This window comes from Haemaphysalis longicornis, unplaced genomic scaffold (assembly GCF_048455015.1).
Source record: "Haemaphysalis longicornis isolate Haplotype H1 unplaced genomic scaffold, Haemaphysalis longicornis Haplotype H1 scaffold_3, whole genome shotgun sequence".
In the NCBI taxonomy this organism is placed as follows: Eukaryota; Metazoa; Arthropoda; class Arachnida; order Ixodida; family Ixodidae; genus Haemaphysalis; species Haemaphysalis longicornis.
In genome coordinates, this window is record NW_027526335.1 from 85,123,187 (window position 1) to 85,141,695 (window position 18,509).

An 18,509-nucleotide genomic window follows, 5' to 3' on the forward strand; every position below is an offset into this window, starting at 1 on the left:
CTACTGCTACTACTACTACTACTACTACTACTACTACTACTACTACTACTACTACTACTACTACTACCACTACTACTATTACTACTACTACTACTATTAGAGAAGTGGTGCGTAAGTCCACCGTACGTAGCACATACTCGCAGTGTGAGATTGGCCGACCAATGAATCCACCACAAGCGCGTTCAACCATCGTCGTCGTTACGCGGAGGGGTGCATGACCTCTTTTTTACGCGCTCGCGATTTGACTTAAATCTTCGCGGTACCAGTGCGCTAAGCAGTGTTTCGACCTATTAACCGTTCCACTAGTGGCAGTCGCTTAGAAATGTTTTGCCTGTCTATACACGAGGCGCTATTACGGAAGGACTATAAATGGCCCTGGTCGTTTTTTTTTTTGTTGTTTTTTTTTTTTGCAGCAGAAAGAATCACGGCGGCACGAAAACTCCAACTTACCAGTCAAAGGTGCAGTGAACTAAAATTCTTGGGCAGTGGAAAAAGCGGCCGCCGCCGAGTGAGGCGCTCGCGTGCTCCGCCCGAGCGCTTTTTCGCCTGGGGAAGCAGCGGCCAGGCGTGCGTCGTGGGCACTCTGCGTGGGGCAGCAGTTATTTTTTCGTGTAAATCCATCACCGGTGTGGCGAATGCGCTCTGTAATCGCGTTGATGATGGTAATAATATAGCAAGCTCCTTACCGAAAAGGTAGCTATGTTGCTCGCTCATTTTTCATCACATGAGCAGGCCGCGCACGGCGGGCTTTAGGAATCGGGGGCTGACGCGTGATACTTTTTTCTTCGTTGTTTGCTGATTTTTCTATCGTGTTGTGTCAACTGAGGAAACAGCAGCGTGCTTTTTAGGCTGGCCAGCGTATGTCAATGGTTCTGTTTTTTTCTTCATTGTTCGCTGATTTTCTATCAAGTTTGGCATACCGAGAAAACAGTGGCGTGCTTTAAGCAGGCTGGCATACGCAAACGTTTCCGTTTTCTTTTTCCTAATTTGATACACGCAGCGCACATGACATAACTTCTGTCAAGTCTGAGAAAAGTATCGAAATTTTTCAGTATTCGCAACCGCAATTATCACCAAGTCACGCGGCATCATTTCATTGCGCGATCATTTTAAAACTGTACACTTCACTTAACACCCGTAAAGGTAAAATAATCGCAGTGTCTAGAGTTACGCCCGACGTAACCCGAAGTCAAAAAATAAAGCTATGTCCGACGTAACTTCACCCAGAAAAGTGAAGTTCCGTCCGGCCCACGCGGTGGACGAGATCAGTGCGGAGGGGAATTTGCGTCCGACGTATTCTACAGTTAAAAAATTCAGTCACGCCCGAAGAAACGAGAAATTAGACTTCACAACTTTATTCAATGAAATGAAAATTAAAGTTACGTTTGACTTAAGGTGAAGTAAAAAAGTTGCGTATGACGGAACCGCGGTACACCAAGTAAATACGCCGCCTTATCGCAATGGAATGCAGAAGGACGTGAATGTAGGCATGGTGATCTAGCATCACCAACTCGCTGCGCTCTTCCTCACAATATTACGGTTTCATTTTGCAATACGTGACTTCAGTCAAAAACAACACGAATGTTCCTGCGTTACGTAAGGACCGGAGCGGCATTGGTAAATTATGGTGGTACCCACACCCTTGTCCCCTTATGGTCCCATTATGGTCGATCTCACGCACTGCAGCAGCGGTGCAGATTCGGATTTCGTATGGTGCATAGTTTCTTTCGTTAATCGAACTATTTAAAATATTTTATAGGTATGCACATGCACTTCTTCATAATGCAACACACAAAAGAAATAAAAAAACACTGGAATTACAAAAGAAGACCTCTTGCCGCAGGCTCAATGCCAGTTCTGCGTACGTATGTAGCCCATACCAAGAACGAAGTTGACGTTCCTCAAAACAAGACGTTTTCAACACACACAATAATTGATTAGGAGTAGTAAAATGAATGCTTTTTCATGTAAATTCATCACTGGTACGTGTGTGTGGCGAATGCGCGCAGTAATGACATTGAGAATGCTATTACTGTAGCAAGGTCCTTGTGGAAAAAGTATATGTAGTTATGTCGTGTGCATTTACTGTTTTCTCATTTTTTATCACATTAGGCCAATCAAGAAGACCGCGCGTTCCGTGCTTTAGGGATCGAGGATAGCGTGTGAAAACTTCTTTTTCTTAATTGTTTGGGATTTTGCTATCATGTTGCACGTGTTAACCGAGCAAACAGCGTCATCGTGCCGACGTGCGCAAACATTTCCGTTTTTTTTTTTCTTTTCAAAGTTTCAAATTTGATCCACGCTAGAGGAGTTTAGAGGTCACAATTTAACCCGACAATTAGCCCGAGCCCGGCCCCTGTCCGACAGAGTTCAATAGAATAAGCCTGAGCCCGCCAGACTGTTTTAGATGCGAAGCATCTCATGCTCGGGGCTGTGTCCCTCCCTCCCTCGTTGTCGTTGTCCGCCCTCCGCACTCTACTGCGCATGCGCGTATCTTCAGCCCCGTCAGCGTTTGGGCAGACGTCAGTGCAGTCCACTACAAAAAGAAATAGTTAGGCGGCGCCTGGTTCCGATCCCACGACTCTCTGGACGCAGCGGGAGAAACGTGGCGCTCTTCCCACTGCACTACAAACCGAGACGGGAGCGTGTGCTACGGACGCGCCTTATGTCCTTCACTCATTCAAACTACGTCAAGAAGCTACTGATACAACGGAGGCACGCGAAGCTCAACGTCAACGTTGCGCTGCTGAGTACAAGGTCGCGGGTTCGATTCCCGGCCGCGGCGGCCGCTTTTCTGATGGAGGCGAAAAGCAAAAACGTCCGTGTGTACGAGATTTCGGCGCACGTTAAAGATCCCCAGGTGGTCAAAATTAATCCGGAGCCCTCCACTACGGCGCGCCTCATCGCCTGCGTTGCGTCGGCGTGTTAAACCCTACAATCAATCAATCAATCAGCTCAACGTCAACGGAAATGACGAACTGAAAACTAATGGGAACTTCAGTCGACCCCATGGCTGTTTCGCATACTACTCTGGGTTCCCCTACGGGAAGATGGTGTAATTTTTAAATATCAGTCCACGTACGACAGCCTGAACGTGAGCCCGAAAACGTTTTCTGTTTCTAACCTAAAAACGTAAAGATAGAGCGAGCATATTGAAAAAAAAAAAAAAAAAAAACCGGGACCAAGCTTCGTACAACATAAATATCCTGACACAGAAGATGAATTTTAGGTAATATTGGCAAAATCCTTTTTTAACGGCGCCGTAGCGACTTCTGTACTTCACTTTTTTTGTTTTCATTTAACCTAAATGATCAATGAGCCAACTTTTTGGTATCAGTAATTGAGAATTTGCCATACACGACTTCCGGGCCTCAGACACTGCATGCATGCTGCCACGGCCTGAAAAAAATTTTGTTGAAGCCCGAGCACGGCCCGGGCCCGAGAAAATGCATGCTATCCTACTCGGGCCCTTGCAGTGCACACAACACACACGGCAGGCATGTTCTTGAAGACTTTAGTCGACTCGGCGAAAAGCATCAGTATTCGCAACCGTAATACTCAGAAAAGCACCACATGGCCCATTTTATAGCGCGATCATTTTAAAACTGCACAGTTCATTGGCACGCTCATCATCCATTAAATCACCGCATCACAAAAGCACAAGTTCATGAAATTTACTACTCACGTCTTGCAGACGTAAGATAATTATGAATGGTTAGGAACTCAACACACAAAAGCAGGGTAAAACAAATCACAATTATAAAATATTTATAGCAATTACATAAATTTATTAGGGGTGCAGTCTCACCCAACAATATTGCACACTTCTTTCAAACTGCACGAGCCATGGCCCTTCGGCAATTAGAGACCTTCGCAAGCATAAAAACCTCTGCATATCACTAATAAAAGAAAAAATCAAGAACATTAAGGATCAGGGTAGTGCCTGCTAGGCTCCTCTTGTAATTACACACCAAAAAAGGTCATGTGCAGTGGTTAAAAAACGTCAAAACACAGCGTAAATCACCGAACAGCAGCTTAGGGGCGCCTTGCTCAACGCGCACCGCTTCGGGATCTCCTCGGGCGGGGCATGCCAGCGCCACGCGCGGCGGTTAACATGCTTGGCTTCAAGGGCGCCATGGATAACAGCCGCCGCTTTTTCCGCTACCCAAGTATTCTCAAAGGGCACTAGGCATTGAAATAAGCGTCCATGTTCGTGTGCGTTGTGGTTCTTGAGGAATTTGTTGCTGCTCCACAGGTGTGGACGTGATCCTGAGGAATAAGACAGTGTATACTTATTGTAACACAGCTCACAAGCAAAACTCACGTTAGTTTTGTTCATTCTAAGCATCGTAAGGACCTAAAAAAGCCGTTTTTGTTGTTACCAGCCGTAATGTCTGGCTTATTTCAGGCTTTGTGAACCCTGCGAGTCTTTTTTTCTTCGCGGCCTCACTTCCATTAGTCACGCAATTTCTGCATCAAAGACACGCCTTCTTTTTCGAATGAAAGAGTAAATCATAGATATAAAGTTGCTGACGCACATCGAAACCCGAAATCCTGAATACTTTACATGTTTAAAAACGGTTTGTAATAGCTCGAATACCTCCAGTGGCTCGTATCCTGTGGCAATACGCGTTCAGAAATAGCTTGTCTGCTTCTTGCAATAACCTGGTTTCTTTTGTAATTTTTACACACACAGCGAAACCAAAATCTCAAATACTGCACCTTTGAGTTACAGCCCTCCCCTCTAAGTACCAGGTATATAACTTTAGAAGTACGCTTGTTGGGCCTTAGAAATTCCTCGCCTCGGTATCCGTGACATTTTCCGCCATTTGAATGGAACTTAAAAAGAGCGGCGTCGCAATTTTTCGTGGTATGGTCCTTTTTTTTTTTTTTTGGTTTGGCCGGATGAATTCTAGCCTCCTACGCATTCACTCTTCGGGAAACTTTCTTTGCTCAGTGTTACGGTAAGGAAGGAACAACCAGACTTTCTTTAACAGGCTTCAAAGACTGTTATTTTCCCAGTGCATACGTGGGTGTGTGCTTGCGTGTACGCTAAAACTATAGAATCTTACTGTACTTGAGGCTTAAAAAGAGATTTATCTAGTCAATGGAGAGGTTGACTTCATTGAAATGAGGAGGTGCTACTCTAAAACACTGAAATCACCCAATATAATTTGAAGTAGACCATATATCCAATAAACAAACTCTTCTACGCGCACTCATGAAAGAACGTTTGCACACAAAAATGAGAAGCACGACATGCTGGAAACGCATAAAACGCAGAAAGGGATAACACTAAAGAAAGCATCACGCGTGGAACAAGTCTACATAAAACAAGTCTACATTGTCGGAGAAAATTCGTACAAAACACGAACATGTTGCTAACTTTACGCGCACAAAAGCAAAATTCCTTCCAATTTCTTAGGCCCACTTTGACCTGCCTGATATCGGGTAGTTCTCTGGAAACCGAGCAGAACCGTGTTAAACGTTCGCTTATGAAGATAACTATTTAAAAATCTGCCCGGTTTTCGTGCAATTAGTCAGAAATTGCTGCTTATGTAGTTACACGTGAAGCATTTCACCTCCGTAAACCGTATACAGAAGCAGGATGAGTGGTTGAAAATCTCTAGGAGGCGCGTTCGGCCTGCAGTGGACACAAACGAGCTGCTGCTGGTGATGATGAGGATGACGATGATGACGGCAATGACGGCGATGATGGCTGTGACGGTAATGAGAAGAGGGAGCAGGAGTTTTAAAGGTCAAGTTTGTGGATGGGTAAGTAAGCATGCGTAAAAAGTGTACAAAAATGTATACTACAGGGGTTCCAAAGTAAGAACTTCATGGCAACTTTCAACACATCGTTGATAAATAGGTAACGCATATATTGTCCCAGGTTAAGATAGTATGCTTGTCGAGCGGACGGATGTACCCGAGTGGTTTATCGGTTTGCGTTGGTGTTCGTATCACTAAAAAGTGTAGCTGAAGTGGTTGCTACGTTCTAGGCACTGTTAGTTGCGATTGCTACGTTCTTTGTCCGCAATCATGGGTCGCCGGGCAAACGAAGAAAAGCTAGCGAAGCAATAATTTATTTTGATTTATTGTTAATTCCTTATGCTTAATAAATGTTCATACTGCTGAAATGTTTACTGTGTCATTTTTGTAACAGATGATGACGAGTGTTACCAAACCAAAAAGTAGGCGTTAGAGTAGAGGATAAAAAATTATCATCCCTTCCAAAAGAAAGTTGAGAAAAGCGCGAAAGCTTTCTGACATCAGAACTGCGTCAAAAGTGCGTGAAAACCTTCACTAAAATCGCGTCCAACCTTTTCTAAAAGTGCGTCCAATCTACAGCTAAACCTCCAAAGACCCGAGTCGCAAACGATGAATGAACTTTTCGCGCACTAAGTAAACGCATCTACGAACGAATCTAAATGTATACCGATACGTAGTTTATGAGATTAAGGTATACTATTTTATTCCTTCTTTATGATCGATGTGTGCTTTGTCTTACATAAAACCGTTCCTTCGTCGCGATTTTCAAATAACCTTTTTGATGCAACGGAAGCCCAGTTTCACGCACGCCCCGCGTGTCCAGAGATTTAACCAGAGCTTTCCGGTCCACCATCCGTTCTATGGGGAAACGCGTTAGCTTTTTTGACAGGACGCCAACGGTCCCACTACGAAAGCTTTCGCTTTAAAAGGGCATCTCCGCTGTGACATGGTGCAATGCAAAACGCCTTGCAGGCCTTGCGTGTTCCCCCTGCACACATGCATTTGTTTAGTCAAATCATGCGTTGGGCTTCGTCATTCACTAAATTCGCACACTAGGCCATTTCGATTGTGGGGAAGGCGCCCGACGGGTATTTCTTGTATGCGTGGCTTCAGCACAAGCATGAGAGCGACGGCCACCGTCGGCGGGACTAGTCTCCCACCGCCGCACAAGCAGCAGACAGACGCAGCTCACCCTGGAGAGAGAGAGAGAGAGAGAGAGAGAGAGAGAGAGAGAGAGAGAGAGAGAGAGAGAGAGAGAGAGAGAGAGAGAGAGAGAGAGAGAGAGAGAGAGAGAGAGAGAGAGAGAGAGAGAGAGAGAGAGAGAGAGAGAGAACTTTTATTTGAGCCATAACCTACTACTACTGAGGGTTGGTGGCGGCTGGGCGGAGGCCAACTGCGATTTCGGTAGCTCTGCGTACCAGGGCCTCCTGAATCTCTTGGCTAGAGCCACCCAACGCCTCTCTTCATAGCTCGCTGCTGGAGATTTGAGGGAAGGGGTCGTAAGGGCAAGCCCACATGGAATGTTCCAGAGTGGCACGTTGGCCTCATTGGGGACAGTTGGGAGACGGCAACGATTAGGGGGTGTGTGGTGTAGACGAGCTCTGCATGAGAAGGAGTTTGTTTGCATGAGTCGCCAATAGCGGGTTTGGTGTGGCGTGAGGGAGTAATGGGCGGGTAATAAAGTACGACGAGAGAGTCGGCAGTGCTTCATGATGTCGTTGAACGTGATGAGGCGTTCTTTGGAGGAGCGCGCGCCGTGTCGAGGGACGATGCTCACACCAGCCCGGAGTGTGAGATCGCGGGCAATGGCATGGGCAAGTTCGTTTCCCGGCAGGCGAGTGTGAGCCGGGGCGCACACCAACTCCACCATCTTTTGAGGCGTGTTACTCTGGATGATGCGGAGGGCTTCAGAAGAGATGTTCCCCCGTAAAAAATCCAGCAGAGCCAGCTTCGAGTCCGTGACCCTGGAAGCACGTGTCCCACAGCAGAGATCAGAGAGAGTTGAATTAAGCGGTAGCTTGTCTGGGCGTACTCTAGCAACTTACGACACCTCCGCCCCTCCTCTGTGTTTCTGCCGCCAAAAACTATGGGCCCCACTGCGCTTCATCTTCCCAAAGGCGGGGGAACACTGTGCTGTGTTTCACTGTTTATTTCATTCACTTGGCAAATTTGTTCGTTTCATTCACTCTCAACTGTAGAGGTGATACAGTTATTGGACTTGCAGAGAGAAATAAGCTCAAATTCTTCCTAAAACGCAAGATTAGGAAATGAACATGGAAACGTTTTGACGGGATGACAAAAAACGAAATTGGCTTCCTTTTGAGTGACAACCCAGGTATCGTGCAGGACATGGGGGAACTAAGCAAGATTTGGTGAAGTTATAGGATGGTTAGGTGCAAAGTAAGGGCAAATCTAAAAAAAAAAAAGGAAAGAAGGAAGCTCGAAAAAAGTAAGAAACCCAGCATCACGTCAGTCGGAGACAGGACTTAGGAGTTTAAAATACCACTCCGGAACAAATTCGCGCTTTTACCCTAAATGACACCCTAAATGATAACCTAACAACAGCAATCACTGAGTCAGCAGCGGCTAATAGAGTAGCAGCATGTAGGAAAACTGGAAAACTTGCTCAGCAAACAAATGAGCATATTTGGAAGCGTCAGGAGATGAAATTGTCGAGTATGATGGATCAAGTTGAACTAGCGGAGCTGTAAAAAATTGATAAACAAAAGTAAAAGAAATGATATTCGTGCGCACAACATGGCAGTCATCGAGAAAACGTTGGAAAAAGAGGAAGCTTGAAGGCAACAAGAAGGAAGCTGTTTATTGGCAGAGACAGAATGTACACACTTAGAGATGATCAGGGTGCAATTACGCACCATGTGAACGAGATGATAAAAATCGCGGAACGATTCTACACCATGGGCTATACGCCAGCGACGTTGGACCAGGGGAAACTACCGAACACAAGCTTCGCTTGCGATGTTCCACCAGTAACGAAAGAGGAAGTAGAAAATGCACTTCAGGGCATGGAAAGAGGGAAAGCTGCACGTGACGACGGCATAACCATAGACCTTCTAAAATAGGGTGGAGATATAATACTAGAAAATCTTGCTAAACTATACTCGGAATGTTTAAAGGGCTTTAAAAGTAACAAAAGTTGGAAAAACACCAACATAGCATTGACTCACAAGAAGGGAGATAACAAAGGCAGCATATATATACAAGCATATATTTATACGAGGCAGATGTATACAAGGTTGTATACAAGCTGTTTACCAAAATAGTAGTTAACCGCATAACCACCAGCCTATATTTCAACAACCCAGGGAACAGGCTTGTTTAGAAAAGGATACTCTACAATGATTCCCATGTATGTCATCAACCAAGTAATAGCAAAATTCGCAGAGTTAATAAGTCGCTTTACTTGGAATTACAGATTATGAAAAAGCGTTTGATAAAGTAAACACCAAGGCAGTGGTGGACGCCTAGGATGCCAAGGGCACCAAGGGCTAAGGAATAGAAAAGGCCTACCTAAGAATCCTAGACGATATATATATAAGGATTGCACGTGTATAATTACCATTCACAAGCAAAGTGACACATTCCCCATGCGAAAAGGGAGTGCGATAAGAAGATACCATCTCACCAAAAATGTTCACAGCATGTCTGGAGACTGTATTCAGGAGCTTGGGGGGGAAATCTTAGGCTTACAGATAAACGGCGAATACTTGAGTCATTTAAGGTTTGCAGACGACATTGTCTAGCTCAGTGAATCTGCATGCAGAACAACTCCAAAAAGTGAATGAGGAGCTACAATCAGAGAGCCTTGTGGTGGGGCTAAGGATAAATATGAACATAATAAAGTAATGGTAAATAAACATGCTGATGCGCCTTTTTCAGCATTGGTGACGAAGCACTGGAACAAGTAGAAAAATATAACTACCTTGGCCAGAAGGTCAGTGCTGACCCAAACCGCGAGAAAGAATTCCGGCACAGAATAGGACTGGTCTGTCGTGCATTTCGCAAGCACTCAGATATAATGAAAATTGAGATACCTCTTTGCCTAAAAAGATAGGTATAAAACCAATGCGTCCTGCCTGTGATTGCATACGGTGCGGAAACTTGACGCCTTACTAAACAATTAGCAAACTTAAGTCCGCCCAACGTGCCATGGAGCAAATAATGTTAGAAGTAACGCTTAGGGACATAAAACGAGCAACATGGATTTGGGAGCAAACTCGGATGAATTGTTCAGGTTAAGAAAAAGAAATGGATTTGGGCTAGCCATATGGAACGACGAACCGAGAACAGGTGGACCACAAGGGCGACAGAATGGACACCGAGAGACGAGACTAGAAGAGGCAGGCCATTAACTCGATGGAGCGATGAAATAAAAAATTCGGAAGCAGAGAATGGACTCGGGCAGCACAGGACAGAAGCGGGTGGAGGTCAGCGAGGGAGGCCTTTGTCCTGCAGTGAACCTAAATAGGCTATTGATGATGATGATGATGATGATGATGATGATGATGATGATGATGATGATGACGACGACGACGTGTTTTGAAGGCGAAAGCCTAGCCATCATCAAAAACCTCTTTACTGCTACAGCGGGCTTGCTTTTCTTTCTTCACTTACGTTTCCGGTGCATTTCGGCGCGAATTACTTCGACATGCAGACTGGCCGTGCCTCACGCTACAGCTTCCCCAGGATGACGGCTCTCTGTGGCTGGCGTGTACCTGTTCCTCTCGCCTGTTACCCCCGACGCTCGAGTCGGCGTCGGGGTAACTCGCTTGGCTCCTCGCAGGCGGGGATTCAACTACGTCTGGTTGACCGAGCCGCCACCATCGCCTTTTAGGGGTGAAGCCCCTTAGGGGCGCGCGCTGTCGGCGTCTCCTGTCGTCGTCTTCTCCTGTAGTCACGGTATTAAAACACAGGGGCACTCGTTTTCCAACTCCCCGTGCTAGAACGTAACGCGTACTAAAAGAAAAGTGTATAATGAATAAAACCTAATCAAAACAAACTAACGTGTAGACGGTTTATAATTTGTGTTACACTCCAATACCCCCGGCTCTCGATGCTAGGCCTGATCGGGTCGAGTGGTCGGTCGAAGCAATAAAAGGCGTACCTATCTGGTGCCGGGGCTTCGTTAATCACCTAGGACGACACCCCAGCGCGAGGCGCGGCATTGCCCCGCGCTCGCGTTGACCCCTGCCACTACACCAATCTGGGGCAGATGGGGCAAGCAGATTGCTTGAATCCTGTTCAACGCAAGACAGAGCGCCACCGCCTCAGCAAGCACACGATTTCTCCTCCCGGCGGCGCTTCTTACAAGAGACAGACTTACAATCTTTTAATACACTTACACACTGCATTCTCGGTTCCTCCCAGGTTTCACAAGGCTTTATATTCACACCGCTTTATATCGGAGAAGTATACACATTCCTCGCGCTGTTAATGGAAAGATGACATCTTTCATACATGCTCCAGAACATTTCTGTTTGCGAATAAAGGTTTTACAACAACAACTGGTTGACATTCGGCTCCATCAATTAATGAATATAGATTACGCCAACACACAAAATGTTCGTGGTAGCTGTTCGGAGATGAAGTCTCCGAACCCATATGTGTTCCTTATCAGGTGAGAAAACAATACAAAAAAGGTTTAAGAAGAAACGGCGCGTGTTTGCTCCTGGCTCCTGCAGCCTGGCCCGCGGCCCACCATGAACCATGCTGCTGTAAATAGTGTTTGAATCTCCCGCGCAAATGTCACGCGGTTCGGATGAGCCACACAGCGAGGAGGATGTGAAGCACATCCACCGGTTGCCTCACTCATTGTTCAGCACTCGCACTCACTCATGAGTGCTGCAGTGCGTGTGAATTCTCTCGACGGCAGCGATGGTAAGCCTATGTGTCGTTGGCGCGAACTGCGTTTCAGGAACTGAACGCTCACCGTCGAGCGCACGATGGCACGCTCTGCTATGACGTCATCTCCCAGCGCGTCGCCACGGCCCAGCATGCCTCACTGCCTTCCCTCACACCTTCGAAAGACGCTCCTCCGCCGTTTTCTTTCTGCCTTCGGTGTCTCGTTAGCTAGCCTGCCTCTACCTCACGGTATCGCTATGCGTCGCCGGCGAGAAGTGCCCTCCCTTTCACACTTTCTCCAATACATAGCTCCTCCTTCGTTTTTTTTTCTGCCTTCGGTGTCTCGTTCGCTCGCTCAGTTACGAGAGCATGGCCGCTGCCAAACCTCAGTAGCGGGCGCCAAATTGCTTTCCACTAAAAATTACAGGGGAGAATTTTCAAGAATGTGAAGGCGAAAGCCAGCCTTTTTGGACCATCTGTCGATCTGCTGTTGAACTTTCTGCAGAACTTTAGGCCGCACCCATCTCCATTTGACCAGCGCCCTGAACACCAATCTACGAAGTCTGTTCAGCTCGCTCACTATCGCCAGGAGGCTCCTTCTCGTCCCGGCCGGCACCTTCACCTCCCAATGCGGCTCGTATTGCACATGTGGCAACGGCCTACACTTTTCTGTTAATGGTGTTCCCCTTCCCAGTGGGCGATACCCAGTTCGATCGAGCCTTTATTTCCTGCCCCTCGCAATTTTCTGTACGTCAGCACGTTCCATGAAACAGGTATATCTAAAGGCTTCGTAGAATAGGGAAATAAACGATATTCATTTGAGGACAAACAATTCATGGGTTTAAAAACAAATGTCGAACTACATGACGAAAATTTCACAGATCCGACAGCCTTGTCGTGAAGACGAAGAAGAGAGACTACCAACAAAAATACGCCGGCCGAATTCAGTTATCTACGGGACGCAGGAACACCCGGAAGAAACCCGCGAAATGCTGCAGGAAATACTTTCCAAATAAATATTCAACCACATTTTAGAGGTGCGGCTTAAATACAATTTGGGTCATCATAAAGAGCTGGACGTCCAAAATAGAAGGCTGATGGTGGATTCCCGCGATAAGGCTGTTATTTTTAAAGATTGCAGTAAATTTAAAGGCTTGAACTTTTCGATTAAAGAACGTTGCTCTTCGACAGGCGAGCGTACAGGAGCGATTATTCCTTTTTCGCCTCGACGCGCCAGATGCGTCTTATTCTGTTCTTCGAATGCAGACATTCAAAATTTAATTGCCAGGACTAGACGAAATCTCTCCGCCCCCGTGTGCCATCGAGAGCTGTCGGTTACAAAATTCGGGCCGAAGCTGCTTATAACCCATCTCCGGAGTGAATACGTCATCGATGATTCAAAGCCACATTCTTCAATTCTGTAGATATTAACACGAAAGTGTTTTATGCCGGGGTCCACCAAGATGTGACTGACGTCATATCCGTCACGGAAATGACATCGCCAGAAAAACTTCGATTGACGCGGCTGCGCCAGAATTTGAACCACGAACTCTTTCGCCGGAACGGGGGTTACGAACCGCGCTCCCGAATGCGCTATGAACAAATGCGTAAACTGGACGACAAACGCGCCTTATATCTTTCCCGTCAGATGGTGCTGCCGTCTGGAGAGTCGAAGCGAGGTAGTGCATCATGACGCTAATGAGCGTCGACAGTTGGCGCCTCGATGCCAGCGCGCCTTTAGAAGCCTTAAGCGCCTACGTGCACGGGTAACGCGCAGCGTAACCTGCGGAGAAGCCTGTAAGGCAGCTACTCCGGAGTAGGATCGACGCTGACTTGCGAATGTCGCACTCCTGGCACGGTCCGCTGCTCCTTTCGCTGACCGTGTGTTCACCAAACGATTCGCTGACAACCCGTTTGGTTTTCAGCGAATCGACGCAGCAGGAAAAGAGCTATCGGCAGCGACCGTCCTAACAAAGTCAACGGAGATAGCAGAAGAAGCCGCAATTGCCTTCGCAGCCACCACTGGAGAAGAGTACATCACCATCATCACCGACTCACAGACGCCGTGCCGCAACTACTTAAATGGAAAAATCTCAAAACCCGCTCTGCACATACTGCAACGACACCCCCAAATGCCAAGCACAGAAATCGTATGGTCACCCGGACACACCGCCCTCGAAGGAATCGAAGCGGCTCACGCCGCAGCCCGAGAACATTCACAGCGGGCCGTCTCCGAGAGGGAACCACACCAACAGAGATATTCATATCCAAAGTCTATGCCTCTTCACACATACGTAGAAATATTGTCGCACTACAGACAGGCTCGTTGCAAATATCCAGCGCCGGACCACCGACTAGCCAAATAAGACACCACCACGCTACGGGGACTCCAAACAAACACTTATCCTCACAACAGCGTACTTCACGCCATGTACCCGACACAATACATTGCCAACTGCAAATACTGCCCGCAGACAGGCACCCTATACCACATCGTTTGGGAGTGCTCCCACACGCCGCAACTCACACCAAACCCCAATCCCTCCTTTCAGCAGTGGGTGGAGATGCTGACCAGTTCTGACCTCTCCGACCAGCAAACGTTGGTGGAGAGAGCGAAGAAGGCCAGTAGACTCCAAGGGGTCCTGGACCGAGGACTCCTCTCACCGGGCGGATGCCCCTGACACCACCACCTTGCTGTTTAAATAAAAGTTTATTCCTCCTCTCCTCGTTCGCGCGGACGGTTTGCGAGCGCCTGTGGTTTCAGTCGGATTTACGCAATGCTCCGGCACGTGCAATTCAGTGTCTAACGTTGATGCGTATAACGGTACCATACCGATGAAATATAAATAGCGATGTGCAAGTTCATATCGATGCACAATAAACATTCAACTGCTCCTGTGAAGGCACATTTCCCTTTCGTGTTTTACCGGTTGCTATGGAAGAGGGATCAGCCACATTTTTTTTGTTACGTCCACGCACTCTGCAAGAAGCTATAATTTTGATAGGAACTCTTTCACTGTTCCTATGTCTTGTACTTGTTTAGTAATGATTTCATTCATTCATTCATTCATTCTGTGTAAAACGTTATTTACATTACACCAATGTTCCGGTGGTATGGGCTGAATCTTACCTGCGTATTTGTTGTTATGTTCTCGACACTTGGTTCATTGTCTTGTATTCGAACAGGCTTTCGGTTTCCGGAAACATGCGCATAAATGTATATTTCTGTATCGTTATGGAAACCTTTATACTAAGTAATTACCGCAGATTGTTTTTTTACGGTCTCCTTGTATTATCTTCTGACACCTTTTTGTTTTGCTTCCATCTCAACATACACCGGTTTTCGCCTATGTTCGCATGGCTGCCTGCGCCCACAAAACTTACGTTTACAGGGACTACAGCAAAATTCCCGGCACTGTTTATCGGCACCATAGAGTTTCATACAATAATAACTAGAGGGGAAACTGGCGCTAGTGTCAACGCGAACATGGCAGCGGCGCTTACGCTTCGATGGGAATGATGGGTAGTTGTGGAACCGAATTGCGTAGGATCGAAACAAGCTTCTGGCTGCGCAATTTGTGTTTTTTGACAAAAAAAAAAAAAACTCTTATTGTCCGGTTCTCCGTTTACAAATTACATGGCGAACAAAAAAGTTAGTGACAAAAAACTGGTTTTGTACGAAATAAAACGCCGCGTTAAACAAAAAGCAGACGCGGAGTCGAGGGGGTTTGCGGAGCAGGTTTGCCATTTGCCGCCAACTACAGCAGGATGCGGACTTCTTTAAAAACTACTTGTAAAAAGTTTCGGCGCTGGTGGTTTGTAATAGGAAGCGAAAAGTTTTGTGCTCATAAAAAAAAAAGAAACCGATTACCTTTGGAGAAGTTATTCTTGCCTGAATTAGTGACATTCATCAAGCTGCGTTCCTATCAACCGCCGATACTGCTGGTCTAACGTTGTAGGAGCCGGCGTTCGCACGGAAGGTGTGGCTGTTCCAAGCGATTCGCAACCGTCGTTAGCTTCGACAATACATTGCTCTGCCGAATAAGCAACGCCGCAACTCCTTATTCGCAGACAACTTCGCCGCACAGAGCGCCGTCATTTGTGTTTTCGTGCTCGCTGTGCCGGCAACGAATTGATAACCCACCCAATTCGCAACTCTAGTTATAAAACTTTCTACTCAGGGTGGCGTCAGTGCGCGCGCGGCATGCAGTTCAAGCAGAAACATATTTTTGATAGTTTCTTCCAACACACCGCATAGGCAAATGCGTTCATGTAAATCCAAAACGAAAACGAAACTGCCTGCAATCCATAGTAACTTTTGCAAGCCATTGAGCGCCAATCCGAACCCACAACTACCCATCACTCCCATTGAGGCGTACGATCGCAGCGCCAGTTTCCCCTCTAGTTATTTGTATGAAACTCTATGATCGGCACTAACTAACTAACTAACTAACTAACTAACTAACTAACCAACCAACCAACCAACCAACTAACTAACTGCAACTAACTAACTAACTAACCGGCTAATGAACCAAATAAATAAATAAATAAATAAATAAATAAATAAATAAATAAATAAATAAATAAATAAATAAATAAATAAATAAATAAATAAGTAAATAAATAAGTAAATAAATAAATAAATAAATAAATAAATAAATAAGTAAGTAAACATTCCCAAAATACTACGGGTTAAAACTAAAGAAACTGAGCGCGAAGCTCCAGAGCTTTACAAGAACAGCCGGTGTAGATACTTTGCTAAAGAACAACGGTTCAGTTATACTATTATGACATGTGCCTCATGTGCATGCCGTATGAAGTAAAAGACATTTAGATTATAGTGCTGTCTACGTCGGCATCTTCGACAGACCACCGAACGTTTGTCCTAAATGTCTGCGTTTTTCTTTCAACAACATGCACTAGCCCATGCCAGATAACAGAACAGTTGTGTCGGGGGCCTTCAATTTTCTTGATATTGTAGCGGCCACTTCGTCATCGACAGCAAGCGCCTACCATCATCGTCATTGGCGGGTACCTTCGTCAGCAGCGCGTTGCTTCGGCCCGCAGGACGAGCCAGCGAGAGAGAACACCCGGGCTTCTACGCTGCTCAGCCACAATCTACGGGCGCTATTCGGTTGGCGGGTTCCTGCTGCCACCGAATCTCCTCTGTGAATAAATGTAGGCCCTGCCGCACAACCCCATCGGCGCCTACAATATGAACTAGAACGCCGTGCGATACTGCAGATGATTTACTGTTGGGCATGCTTTACTCGCTTATCCTTACGCAAGTTGGGGATGCTGCCACTGGTATTTACGGAGTTCAATTCTGGACTTTGTCTTAGTTTGTGACCATTTCCCTCTTTAAAAACGTATACAGTAATCCCTCGTTAAGTCGAACTCGGATATCTCGAAATATCGTATAAGTCTAAACTTTTTTTTCGCCTTCAATTTACCTTTAATAGGCGCCATGTATTTGCCCCCGTTTATCTGGAAACGTTTTTTCGAGGGCAGCGGATATCTCGAAATGCTGACATAGAGTACAAAAGGCAAAGTTCGCTGCAGACAGCTGATGAGGTCTCTGTTCTAACGCTTAGTTCCCACCACGCGCCGAACGCGGTCGCAAACGGCAGATTTACGCTGTACGAGGCCGATGTGCTCGTTAACGAAATGCTGTCCGACACCTGCATTGGTGAAGAGAGTTGTGGACGGTGCAGCTTATCATGGGGATGAAGAGGAGCCTCTAAAAGTGCCAAACAACAAAGATAAGGCGCTTGCTTCGCAGCAAGGTAGAATGAAGCAATGGGCAACCAACAATTGATGTGATGCATTGAGCAGCACGAGAACGCTCTCCTGGGTCTAGATCCGAACGCGAAACAGGCGAGCATCACGCAGTTGTTTCTTCCGAAATGATAATAATTCGTATTTTCTGCAGATTATTTTTTTTTTGCCTTTATTGTACGAGAGCTGCCCTGTGCAGTGTATTTTTGGTACCAGCACTGGTTCTCATTCCAGTGACGTGGCCACACATTTTCGGCATTTTGCTTAACTCGAAGCTACGCTTATCTCGAAATTTTTAGCGGATTTTACGACTACGAGGTGTTACCGTATTTTAGATGGTGCAACGGACCACAGCTCTTTTCACCCTTTCACTCATTGTCATATGTTGTCTCCACATTTTGTCTCCACCGAAATGTCGCGACCGGGAGGCAATTTTTTTTAGCCAGTTCGGTTTTATTGGAGTCAATCAACAGTTTCATACACTTCTATCGTGCTGAAACAACAACAATTACTGTTTTTTTTCCTAATGGTATTGCGTGGCGGTAGAACAGATGGGTCGAACCATCGGTGATGGTGAAGCTCTGCATTTACAGGATGTTGGAGATAGACCTATTAAGTGACCAAGACTGCTCGGCCAGGCTGCGCGCTGGCCACACCTTCGCCGTCGCAGGTGGTAAATGAGCGTAAGGCTATGCGACAGTTAGGTCTTATTTTTCTTCCTGTGACAATAGAATGTGATGTATGTCTGGGTCCAAGGAAAACGAAATGTGTCCATTCGTACGTCTATAAGTACGTGATGGCGCCCCCGTCGTTTTCATCATCCTCGTCAACATGACCCGTTCCTTACTAACCTGGAGATGACTCGCTCTAAGCGGAATCGCAAGTGGAGCACAAATACTACTCGCCCTACGAGAAAGGGGCAAAGGATAGGTGTACAAATGAGAAGGATGACTGGAGCGTTATCATGACTCCTCACCTCATGAGGGACTGGAATGTGTCACCGAGAAAGTTGAGGAGCAGAATCGAGATAATGCGTTTTATTAGAGGAACGGCCCGACTTGCGCTCCTTGCTCACGTGAGGAGAACATTGGGGAAGA